Here is a 13,659-nt window from a genome sequence, read left to right on the forward strand (position 1 = left end):
TAACTAGCACAAATGTGAAATGTTTTTGTCAAGTTTTTATTTTTGATTTGTCTAAAATGTTAAGATTTTTTTGGGGAAAAATAACACCTAAATATTTTTGAGCTCCTGATGACAAATCAATGTGATGAAGGAGCATGACCTACTCATTTGTTTTGATATCAAATTTGTCATGAAAGCAAAAATATTTTTAAGATACAGTAAATTTTATGACGTTTGGCAAGTATCAACTTTTCTTTGAATTTCCTAAGTGAATGTATATATATATATATATATGCAATTGAGAGATTTATAAATTGAAAAAAATAGCTTGCGCTATGTCTACAGAAGAGAATGCAACTCCAATGAGAGTAGGCACCACCCGGTAATAAACTCCCGTCCGATCAAAGATCCCTGTGCCAGGGCGTAACTTTTAAGGATATGACCACACATGCGCAATGATAATAAACGAGGAAAAAGCAGATAAAAACATCAAAAAGAATTAATATTAAACCAGTTAAGCGAATTGAATAAGGCTATAACTGACAGCAATAACAGGATGTATATCATTGGCATTCAACTGATACATTAATATTACTAAGTTATAGATATAACTAAAACTCCTTCGTATTTTTCATTCTTATATCATATAAGAATGAAAAATACGAAGGATTTTTTTTTAATAATGGATATGCATGAGAGAGGTAACCAGCATTTCTGATTGCACTTCTCTGAAGTAATTAAATCATATCAAGCAGGAATTTTGCCCCGTTGCCCCAAGCTGAACTACTATAGTAAAGGTAGGATGAGTGTGGAAATACATGTTTTAGTTTGTTTAAAACTACCGCGTTACGAGACAATAATTTACATAAATCTTTCACATGAGTCTTCCAAGATAAATTACAATTTATATGCCAAAAAATCAGTTGACTCGACTTGTCTAAAGAATTATTTTGTAGAAATAGGTTACCCTGTACATGATATTCGTCTGGGGTAGGGTGGTATTCTGTAACTTTGTCATAACTTTTGTCATAAATTTTGTCATTTCTCTCCGAGATGTGACACCGCTATGATTGTCACAAATCGGTATTCTGAATATTGTCTTTTCCCTGTCATATCTCTCAAAGTTCCCACCCATCTATTCGGAAGCAAACCAATCAAAATCATCGTTAGTTCCCAGTTGGAGCCCTTCTAGCCAATAGGAAAGCCCCGTGGCAGGTAGGGCGTATCCCCAAACCAGTTGCTGGCATCGCGCAACTACGCGTATATTGATGCGCTTAATTACAAAGAGAGACAGGGAGCTGTGAAGAATTTTAGAGGAGAGGTAGAAAAGTAAGGAAAACAGAGAAAAAAGGGAGGAATAAATATGTAGGGCCTAAGTAATTGTAGCATGAAGAAATAATTGTGAAAATTGTCATGGAAGATGAGTGAAACTAATACCATAATCTAATCTAAATAATATAATTATTTGCTTGACATTCAGTCGACAGGGTATCGGGATATTTGGTACTAAAAGATATGACAAAATTTATGACTGCTACCCCCTGTCATAACTTTTGTCATATCTTTTGCTTGTATAAAAGGATTACGCGCATTTAAAGCCGCGTATTTTTGCTGCGCGCTAAAGAGAAGAGACAAAATTTATGACAATTTTTGTGACAAAAGTTATGACATCCACCAGAATACCGATTTTGTCATATCTCTGAGATAAGATAAAATATGGAGAAAAGACAATGTTCAGAATACCGCCCCTGGCCATTCCTCACAAATTGTTTACGGTCCGTCTTGAACCACTCCAAGGCCTTTCCTCGTATACCATAATTGCTCAGTTTATACAATAATTCATCATGGTTGATAGAATACAAAGGCCTTGGAGAAGTCCAGTGAAATTCCAAAGGTATGAGATAAATTGTCAATTGCACGGCTAACTTTATCCCCGAAACATAAGAAGGGCATGAGCTGTTTCGGAAGCCAAACTGGGTGTCAGATAAGATTTCATATTTTGTGAGAAACTTCACTTTGCGTGTGTAAATTAACTTTTCCAAAATCTTGTAAAGTGAAGTTGAAAGTGATTGGATGGTAATTTCCAACATTTTCTCTACTACCCTTCTTAAAAATTGGGATAACTTTTGCAGTTCTTATTTTTTTTTCGGCACAGTACCATTAGACAATGATGAATTAAAAATAAAAGTGAGGGAGATAAAATCTCTCTTATTGTTTTTTAAGCAAAGAGTTGGATATACTATCGTACCCAGCACTTTTATTGATTTTCAGATTGTTCACTATGTCTAAAACTTCATGCTCTGAAATTGGATTTAAAAACAACGAGTGAGGGTTTGGCATTTAAAAAAAATGTTTGAAATTACAATTAGGTTCTGAGACATTTCGCGCCAAATTTAGACCGAAGTAGTTGTTGAATAATTATACCCTAGAAGTTGCGAGAGAATCATGCATTTTGGTTTCATTAACTAGATAGATAGATACATAGATAAATAGATAAATATCTAGATAGATATAGATTGGATAGATAGATCGATCGATCGATAGATAGATATCTAGATAGATAGACAGATAGATAAGATAGATAAATAGATTAGATAGATAGATATATAGATATCTAGATAGTTAGACAGATGGATAAGATAGATAGATATAAGATAGATAAATATCTATATAGATAGATTGGATAGATAGATAAATAGATAAATATCTAGATAGATAGATTGGATAGATATATAGATTGGATAGATAGATATCTAGATAAATATCTAAATAGATAGATTGGATAGATAGAAAGATAAATAGATAAATATCTAGATAGATAGATTGGATAGATAGATAGAAAGATGAATAGATGAATATCTAGATAGATAGATTGGATAGATAGACAGATATATATCTAGATATATTAGATAGATAGATAGACAGATAGATAGATAGACAGATAGATAGAAAGATAGACAGATAGATAAGTTAGATAGATTAGATAGATATCTAGATAGTTAGCATGCTAATGAGAGGGAGGAAAGAAAGAGCGAGAGAGAGTAGGAAAGGGGCACAAAAGACCATGGAATAACATAAAAACTCAAGCTGATGAAGATCGATACTCTTTGCTATTGCAAATTAATAGTCTGGCAAAGGAGGTATCGGTTTTAATTAACCAACCCATAACTCACAAATTCGCCATGTTCACCAGACCCGTAATAATCGCCGGGTCATTATTATATGTGATAGCTCCAGAATGTTATAAAGCAATCTCGTCTAGAAGATAACAGAGGATGAGACACGATTGAAGGTGAAGAAGGAGAGAGATACTCTCCCTTGGGAAATAATCATTGGCATGAAATCTATCAATGATTTACCAATAAATTATAGAGTTTTCGTGCCACCGAAGGACTTCACCCGAGAAAAACGTGAACTTTGCAACTGCCACAATTACACTTGTAACTGCAGAGAGTGTAACACTTAAAGCCCCAGCTCACCCTAACCATGCTGAAATAAGTTGATTTAAATAAATACAGTGAAAATGATAGTATTGAAAAAAAAAATATCGGAAGTAAAATAAGAAAGATGCGGCTTTTTCACGGGGGCGGCGTCAGAATATTTTGAAAGGAGGGGGGGGGGGGCAAGACAGCCTAAACTCGGCATCATATTTTTTCTCAGTTTAATCTGGGTAATAAAATATAACATGACACAGACCTCTCCTTTCTAAACTCTTTTTTCTTTATTTTTTTGTTATGCTACATGGAAAATCATAGGGGTTAGTCAAATCAATATCTGGGACAGATGTTCTTGATAAATTCATAAGGATGAGTTTAACTTGTAATTATTCATGCAATATAGAGATTGAATAATTGAATACATTATTTGGGAAATCCTAATTATTTGAGGGTATATAATCTTACAAATATTTAACTCCGATAAAAATATCTACTTTTTTATCATCATAATATATACTTACCAGTTTACGGTATATATCAATGTTGTCATAATAATCAACCCTTTGTGAACAGGAGACTCACATAAACAAGCAATGCTTTCCAGTGAGACCCCTTTTCATTTCTGTTATTCATATTCTGATTTGTTCTTACTTACTTTGTAAATTTATTTGAAATGAAGAAGAATAAATGTAAACAATCAATCAACATAAGACATAATGAATATTAATCTTAAAAAAGATTATTTCAAATCGAGAATTCAATACAAAAAGTGTTTTCGGTGAAAAGTCATAGAATGTGTTACCTTTTTTAGTCTGAATTGTTAAGCATCATGGGAAAAAAAAAGAAAGAGCGAGAGAGGGAGAAAAAAGGACGGGCAAAATTTAAGGATGAGCGCCATTCGGAATAATCGTTTGCATTTTTAATTTCCCACGTATTTGTCACTTCACTTCACCCTGCCCTGTCCATTTGTATACCTCTATTGGTGTGTGTGTGTTTTGTGTGTGTGGGTGCGTGTGTGTATAGCATGTTTGTTACATGCTTTTACCACGCTAGCGGTTTGGCGCTTCCCACAGAATAACAAATAGTTGAGGTGGCGGTAAGAGAGAGTGGAGTAGAGAAAGAGAGTAGAATTTTCGAGTGGTGCAGAAAACGGTCACTCTTTTTTCCCCCTTGTCGTTTGTTTTTTTCACTGCACTCTCCATCTCTCTCCCTCTGTCTCTCTTTATCTTTCTGTCTATACGTAGCAGTACATGAGTAGAGTAAAAGCGGATATTTCGCGCCATCGCGAGATGCTGACTTTTTTTGGATGCAGAGTCATGAAGATAGAGTGATTGTTATATTCTGGAATATCGCTCAGCAAATTTGCCATGGCATAGTGGCAGACTTACGGTAAGTGGTGAACATTCCAATCATACTATTAATTATATTTCGATCTTTTTCTACATTTTTATTCTATTGTTTTTAAATGTTATTGTAAGAACCGCCTCTTGCCGATCACTTGCACTGTGAAGTTCACGATCTGCATGTACGATCGTGGAAGTTGTTAAGCCATAACAGCTGTTTCACGATCGAGTCCTTAATAAAACAGATTAAGTGCTATGTATTTCTGTATTGATCAATTTTAGTTGAGCATAAGTCGTTCTAATCGTCAATAATTTTTTTATGACTGTCCTGTGTCTCTAAAAACAACTCTTTTGTAGGAAATATCGATTAACTCATCATTTTCTTTGCTATACCACCTGTTAATGATTGTACTAATATCATGGCAACCTTTTGTGTGTTTGAACGCCACTGCAGGGGAAATCGTTGAGCTGTGAAATGATTAATATTAAAACAAAATAGAAGATGTAATCAGGTGTTCAATCAATGGAACGAGGATACAAAATGCATAGTGCTGGTATGGAACCAGTTCTAATACAGTCAGACTCTAATGGAACTTGCAATGATGGATTGGATTGAATTTTGTTATAATTACCAACTATCATTGTAAATACTTTCACTTGGAAACTGATGTATCACATAATTATATAATTGGAGGTAACATAAGAACAAATGCTAATCGTAGCCAGCCCGAATCAATCAATGTCTTCATAATTATTTAAACATTCATTTTACACTTAATCACATTAAATTGAAAATGAATTTATTGGTGTATTTAATTTCTTTATCAACCTCAACAGGCTCTATTACTGATTTACATGTAATTATCAGATCAGGCCTGCTAGTACCATTTCTTGTTGAGCGTTGAGCTTAATGAAGATTTATAGAATGACGGCTAAATGAAAAAAAAACATTGATAATAACGATGGACGGTTTAAGCATTATCGGTGAATGGAATGAGAAAGGGAATGAGGGATATCTTTGCTTCCATTTTTCCTGGCAAACGGGTATGTAGGCTTTAATGATCTCTTCATGCAAGGGATTTATCATAAAGCTTCTATATTATTAAACATAATCAATAATATATTGGACCCCTTACACAAGCTTTGCTGAAAGGGCTATCCACCCTGTACGTTAGGAAATGATTGAATGACATTTTTATAATTATTTCATTTTTTTATTTCAACTCTATCTAGTTATTTTTTCGGAGGGGGGGTACCTTGACTGTTCATTCTCAAAATCATTTTATTTTTCAAGTCGGGAGAGGCTACAGCCCTACTATGTCATGCCGATGAAAGTGTACCGTTCATTATGGTTATCAGCAAAGACGGTACACAGGCTATAAGGGATTTTATCTAACAGATCTTACCGCGCTTTCCGTGCCTCGTAAAATGTCCTTCTATTTTATCATGTTATACGGCATCCAGACTCGGAGTGAGCTTACTCTTTATCAATAAATTGATTGTAAATCACTGGCGTGCAGGTGTGGGGGGGGGGTCTTGGGGACCATGGTCCTAAAAAGTTTCTTGACCAAAAAAGGAGAAAATAAGAAAAGAGATAAAGGGATGAAATATCACATATCCGAGTACTATTTCAAAATCTAACATAAGATTAATGCCTGTGTGTGTTTGTGTGTGTGTGGGGGGTATAAAACTGTCACAAATCTTGCTCTCTCGCAGCTAAAGCTCTGAAGTACTTTTACCCCCTGCAAACGTCATGACCGGCGACCTCAAATTTTTGGCTCACTACATCACTGTTGTAAATTGCATTAAATTCTGCACATCACTGTTGATCATATATTTTTATGATGCATATTGTGAATTTTTTGTGAAATTATTTTACCTTTGATATCAAGCCAGATTTGACAGTAAATCTATAAAATGGGCGTCTGTTGATTCAAGTTTGTCGTCATTTTCGGTACTCCAATAAAACTCTTTTAACTATGAAAGCCGCGTTTTTTCCTTTATTGATTGATTGATTTATTTATTTATTTATTTGAAATTCCGAGTAATATAGGCCTATTTTAAGATGCGTATATATATTCTTTGAAAGATTTCGAATTACAAGACGCGGAACGTATACGTGTATATATTCTAAAATGTTTGTTTACTAGGGTGTAATAAAAACGTATAACATTTTGTGAAAGAAATAACAAATATTCGCGGGAGTCCGATAATAATTCCCTTATACAAGAATATTTTCAAGTTCATTATCATAAAACTTGAAATATTTTACAGGGGAGATAATGTATGCCCTCTCTTGCAGGGAATACGGCGGTTTAACATGGTTAACATGCATGCAAGTCAGCATCATATATTATTCATTCAAATGAGAAATATGACTCCCTCTCTTTCTGTCCCCTCTCTCCACTCCACTCTCACTGTCCCCCTCTCTTTTTCTGATACAGAAATATGATTCTGGTCATGATCAGTTATCACGTCATTGAGATGGGATGATATGAGGAAAAAAAGGGGGGCGGAGGGAGGGAGAAGAGAGGGGGTATAGGAGTGGGATTTTGAATTGTAATATTAGTATATAAAATGAATCTTTTATAGCCCAGCAGTTATACATGTTTCTAATCATCATGCAACATCTTCTTTGCAAGCACACCATAATGGCGTGATGTCGTTTGCGTTTCACGCTGGTGCGAAGACATATTCGCGATTGAAAAATTATTTATTAACATGGTATTCACCATGTTCATTGTTGATACAAGCAATGCATACTCAAATCAAAAATATAAATGTATCGGATTTCATAAAAGTAATGGATTTCAATCGTCCAGAAGGAAGCGCAATAGGGTTCTCACATCACGACATTGCCAACTGTAGAAATGGGGGGGGGGGGGTCATGTTACATGGTGAACCTGGTCACTCAGGCTTTAAAGGGATAAGCACAATTGTCAGCCATGCCCATTAAAACAGAAAAGGCAGTAAAAAATTTCCGTAAGTTCATGAGATAGATATTTTTTCAGCCTTTAAAAAAATTGGGAGAGATCATTAAGTACACAAAAATATGGATTTGAAGGAGTAACCGCATGGGCTGGATGATTGTGCCCCTTCTAAACGAGTAATATTGTCTTAAAAAGTGGTATTCACAGTATATGACATGGACAGGTTGATAAAACGGTAGTCGCCCCTTCAAGCCCTGAGTGAGATTAAAACATAGAGACCCCTCTCCTTTGTGGTTGTTATCATAAAATATTATACCTCAATTCTAATATGAATTAGAATCATTAATGGATGTATTTGATTGTAACTATTCAAATTATTATTACGTGAAATTATAACTTGAAATTTTGATGACCATCGAATTATTTCGTGCATGTTGAGCTCACGTGCATGTTGAGCTCACCCCCCCCCCCTCCTCCCCACTTTCAAAATCGTTCCGCTGTCCCTGTATGTTTCGTACGTTTCAATCTGCAGAATGCATGATTAAATTACCAAAATGGAAGAGGCAACTTGTCAGAGGCAGAGAATGAATAATTTGATTTCTAATTCAATCATGTTTCAATAACGAGTTTTCATTTTCAAAACTTACCGCCCTGCGCTGAAGTAGGGATCAAACCGATAGAACTAATTTATCATCATCATTGATGGTTCATTTTTAATAATTTTGATGTTGTATGGTAAATTGAACTGCCGCCGCTAGTTCGTTTTCATAATTTCAATGAAGTAAATTATGTGAAATAACAAATACAAATTACTTTGACATCGGCTTATGACGTTTTGGAGGATGGTTTGACGAGATTCTAACTACATTACCTTTGTTGTTTTATCATTGTTTTTGGAAAGATATTAAGCGAAGGCGGGAGTTAACACAAATCCTTTTACCGTCAAGATTATCACGAAAAAGAGGAGTAGAGGGGGGGGGGGGTGAATTGGAGAGAATTAGAGAGAGGGAGAGGTGTCCAAAGAAGAGGGTTAGAAAAGGAGGAGAGATAGACAGACAGAAAGACAGACATACACACACAAATTACAGAAAGAGAGAAAGGGGATGTGATGGGGGGATTGCAGAAAAAGACAAACAGCATGTAAATAGAGAAGGGGGCATTGTGCGTGGAGAGGGAGGGACGACAGAGAGAGCGATGGTCTATATTAGTGAAACGGTTAAGGTTGAATGACAGCAGAACTGAAGATGATAGTATGATAAATGCTAATTAAACTACACTCTAAAAATATTGGGTAAAAGTGCTTTATGAGGCTTATTATGTGTCTAGCCATTTCTTTTGGGCATTTTTATTGATCCAGTGTGATGGAAATTTTGCCAATTCTAAAGTAATTGCTGCTTATTTTTTAAAACATTTCTGGACAAATTATGCTTCCCGCATTTGGTAAAATACTGCCCCAAATTGGTTGGACACATATTTTTTTTAATAGTGTAACAGGAGTCAAACTCTCAGGCAAACAAATCGGAGCTCTTTGCAAAATATTTTTTTCCTCTTGTCTCCGAAATCTCACACGAGGTGGAGATATCCCAAATCATATTTGCAAATATGACCATAAAATACACTCTCTTCTCTCCAACCAGGCAAATATATTGATTTTCAGCCCCTAATCTATCGGAAATGCTTGCTGTTCAGCTTTAAAAAGAAATCTATGAAGCGATCGCCTAGCAACGGCACGCACGTAATATACGACATACCTGGAAGGCTGGGAATATTAAGAATTGCGAGGGGGATTAGAAATATAGCTGTTAGTGTTACGTAAATATGACGATGGTTCGGCGTTTATTCGTATTAATTTTGAACTGTCTGTGTGAAGGCGAGATGATTTAATTGCTGTCCCAAAGCAACAATAAAGTTCCAAAAGAGGGACAAGGAAAGAAAGAAAAAAAGGAAGCCGAACATTATCTAAGCATTGCAAATTGTGGGATCAAACAAGGTAGGCTGTGCATGGTCAGGCCCCGTGAAGAAAAGAAATGATTTCTCATTTGATATACAAAAAAAAACTATATCATTAAAAAGAATTCTAGTGGACCATGGACACTAGATCTCCCCACTCCAATAAATAAATAAATAAAACAATAATTATGCCGTGCCTATTATGCAATATATAATCAGGGGAGGATCCAGGATTATTTTTTTTTACAAAAAAAAATGGACAAAGATTCAGATTCTCTTCTCTTTTTATTTACTTTTTATAACCGAAAAAGTAAAAAAAAAAACAAGCAGTCCCCCTCCTTAATATAAGAAGCGCTCCGAATCCTCTGAATATACATGTATAATTATGCAAAGTGTTAATTTGGGGGAGGGGGGTGATCATGATATTTTCATCCCCTTTTCAAAATGAACCCTCTTCTGTACCACGCATTGGTGGCGGTTTTAAAGGCGCTGCACGTACCTCTGCATGTGTGTTAGCATATTAGTATTCAGCTCACGACCAGTACCGAGATTGGTTTGCCAATAGTGACTTACAACTATTTTTGTGTGTGTAAAATTAGACCGGAGCGACTGTTCACACTAGTCAAAACATGGAGTTTTGCCTAAATATGATTGCTCTGTCAGATTTGCGAGAAAACTGTTTGCACAGATCGCGTATTATTGGTATGTTATACCCAGTTTGGGGATTATTGATTCTAATCGAATTAATGAAACTAATCAAACCTATATCTTACCTGGCATGATGGCTCAGTGATAGAGCGGCCGCCTCATGAACGGGGGGTCGTTGGTTCGATCCCTGGCCGAGTCATACCAAAGACTTATAAAATGGAACCGTCTGTATTCTTGTTAGGCGCTCAGCATTTAGATTGGAGAGGGGTAATGATAACATATTATGTTAAGCAGGGCCCGCTGGAAGAGCAGTTTTCTAACTGAAGTGGCTACCCTGGGTAAATAAAACATTATTATTATTATTAAAGTTATTACTACTGTGAAGTCATTCTTTTACGCTTAGCCGATGTTTTTCTAGATCAGTAATGCACTTAATGCACTTTCCCATGTAGAGTCTGAGTCAGTTAATATCTACCGTAGATTTCTATCAAAGTCGGATGCAAAATAAGAAAGTTATGACATCGTAAAGTTTCGCTAAGTTTTCTCAAAACTGTTACATTCACTGCTCAGTGATATGCAAGAGAGATAGTCGATGATGTGCATCACTCACTATTTTTTATTGTTTGAATTATACGATATTTAAATTTCTACAGATTTGACACTAAGGACAAACTTTACTGAACCATAAAAGCATATAAAATGCAAAAACAATGACAATTGTGACAATTCTGGGATGAATACACAGGACAATGAGGAGGAAAATAGAATATTTCATATTTAAAATAATAAAATACAAAAGAAAAAGTGAATGGGTACGTCATTAGTCTCTTCATTTGCATACCGACCAGGATGTGCATAATCTGTTTTGAGAAATCAAAGCGAAACTTTAAAATGTCCGGGAAAATGTCATAACTTTCCTGTTTTTACATCCGATCTTGATGAAATGTTCAATGCAAGGCTTGTTGAATTTTTCTCCTTTTTATTCAAATAAACTTTTTTGTGAGGATGGACATATCATCGACGCTTGGGGACACAATATCCCACAATGTGTTCCTAGAGTAAAGCAGTTCATCTTCACATAATTAATTCAAACATTTTTAACCAGACCAAATACCGGTTAGATAAAATTAACGTATACCCCTCCCCCATGAAATAAAGAGAAGAAATGCTTAGGCATATTGACCAAATGTTGATCAACCAATAAACCAGAGCTGCTTCCCGGATTACAACAATGATGGTTGATGGTGAATGACGGAACAATAACGATATTATAACAACTCTTTTCAAAATGCATCACATATCACATTTGTTGCTCCTATTGGAGCCTGTTTTTATATACAATATATGAGTCCTCCCACCTATTTTTACATTCTATATCTCGTGTCAAAATTTGATTTTTTTTTCAAACGTTTTCTATTATCATGGTTATTCCATGATTTCTTTTCATTATTTAAGTGGTTTAATCAATAATTTATCATGTACACAGACATGTTGCTTATTAGAAAATAATGATGAAAAAGTGAAATATATTGAATTCAGATTCAATTTCAATTTGGAACGTGAAAATCACCAATTCAAGGTGGCATTTTCATCTATGAGTGAATGCCAAGTCACATAATGCGTAGGCTGACTGTTTAAGCAGATGGATGGTAAACAAAGCAATCCATCTTGCAGTCCTCTTCAAATCCTCGACAAAGTAGATGTTATCATCAGCAGAGCTATCCCATTTATTTGCTTGCTCACCTTTCCTCATCCCACCTCCTCCCCCTCATGTATTCCCTTGTTTCTTTACAGCGCTCCCTTTTTCGATCTTTTTCAAAGAATTCTCAAAAGAATAAAGTTTGGGACCAGATGAAAAGCGAACATCACTTGTGTCAAATGCAATTATAGGGATCGTAGACATACGCCACATTAAACAAAATGTATCAAAGGTGTTTCTATGTACAAACATGCTATAAACTCATCCATTATGTTAATGAAAGGATTGTTCAAACAATAAATTCCTGGCTTGGTTTATATGACTTGTGTCGGTCTGACAAAAATGGCCTAAATTAACAACAAATTGTTTAGAATCTACCAGTATTTTTGTTGATATTGTCCATTTTATCGGTAGTACATATTCACCAACAGAATGGTTGCTTTCAACAATTGTTTTTAAGAGTGTAAAGTTGTTTCGTGATTGGGAAATAAGAGACATTTATCCGGGGATCGTTATAAACTCATAATTGCCGAGTTGCTTTTCCCATAAGAACAAAGATGTACAATCTTTATATACCTTGATAATAGGCTGCTAGAACTACACAAAATACATCTATATCTTAACTGATGATATAATAATTGCATGGTGTGTATGTAAATGAAGGAATTACTCGTTTAAGCTTCCATTTTAAGCGTCCATTCCTGCCTTTTTTTCTCTAAAGCTATTGATATGTCTTAGGATTTCTTGCTTCCCTTTAAGACCTATCGACATCTATGATGTTACTAACGAACTTGGCAGAGTGTGCGCGCTTATCGATGTATGTTTGTTATATAGGGGTGTTTCGCAAACGCGACGGGGACGGATTCTGCAACATAAAAAATCTATTGCCAACAACCCTTCATGTTAAACAAAACAGTCTTTGTCGAACATCGGTGGATCAAAACAGCGGTGTCGTTCGTAACTCTGCATGGACAAACGATATAATTGCAAGTTTTCGTCAGCTCAGAATCTTACGACGATCAGCTCTACCGCTGAACCAATTTTCGACAAACACCTTCATTGCGATTTGACAGGCATTTTCACTGAATAGATTTTCTATGCTGTAGAATCCGTCCCCGTCCCGATTGCGAAAAGTCGGTAAAGTCACAGTCACTTCGAGAAACCCTTCTACAGACAGATACATAATATTACATTATTTCCTATGACAGACGATCGGTCGGTTTGGAGACGGTTCATTGGTGTGACTGAACACGGCTTTGCAGTTGAGCTCTATATAAACTACAAATTATCATGATGACGCTAACGAGTTTCGTTCTACCCATCTGCTGCCCCTCGTCGCTCTATCTTGAGACTCGGTTGCTTAGGCCTTGCAAGGGCAATTTGGTTTATAGCACGGGTAGAAATGTATGAGTATGATTTATCAACATCGGGATGACAGCATGACGTCATTGAAATACGGTGTCAGTGACTATCAATTACATGTAATTCCCACGTATGGAAAGAAACAAGAATGAGTGAAGGAATTTGAGAAAATATTTTATTCTTGCTCATCAGGAATAGATTAAGCCATTGATATTATGTCGTATGTTTTTTTTTTTTGGGGGGGTGGTATTCTCCTCTGTTTTAGGTACCCAATTGCATTGTTTCATCTCTCATTTAATTATTTCTTAACA

At 35.5% G+C, this 13,659-nt stretch overlaps 1 protein-coding gene across 1 annotated transcript in view; it reads left to right on the plus strand.

Annotated features, from left to right (window-relative positions):
- The first annotated feature begins 4,496 nt into the window (after positions 1-4,496).
- The window catches only part of LOC121411426 (major facilitator superfamily domain-containing protein 6-like), a 29,543-nt gene continuing 20,380 nt past the window's right edge, over positions 4,497-13,659 (plus strand). The window contains exon 1 of the mRNA XM_041604157.1: positions 4,497-4,805. The gene's annotated coding sequence lies outside the window, so the exon portion shown is untranslated. The remainder of the gene's footprint in view (positions 4,806-13,659) is intronic.

The sequence above is a fragment of the Lytechinus variegatus genome, chromosome 3 (genome assembly GCF_018143015.1).
Source record: "Lytechinus variegatus isolate NC3 chromosome 3, Lvar_3.0, whole genome shotgun sequence".
Taxonomy (NCBI): Eukaryota; Metazoa; Echinodermata; class Echinoidea; order Temnopleuroida; family Toxopneustidae; genus Lytechinus; species Lytechinus variegatus.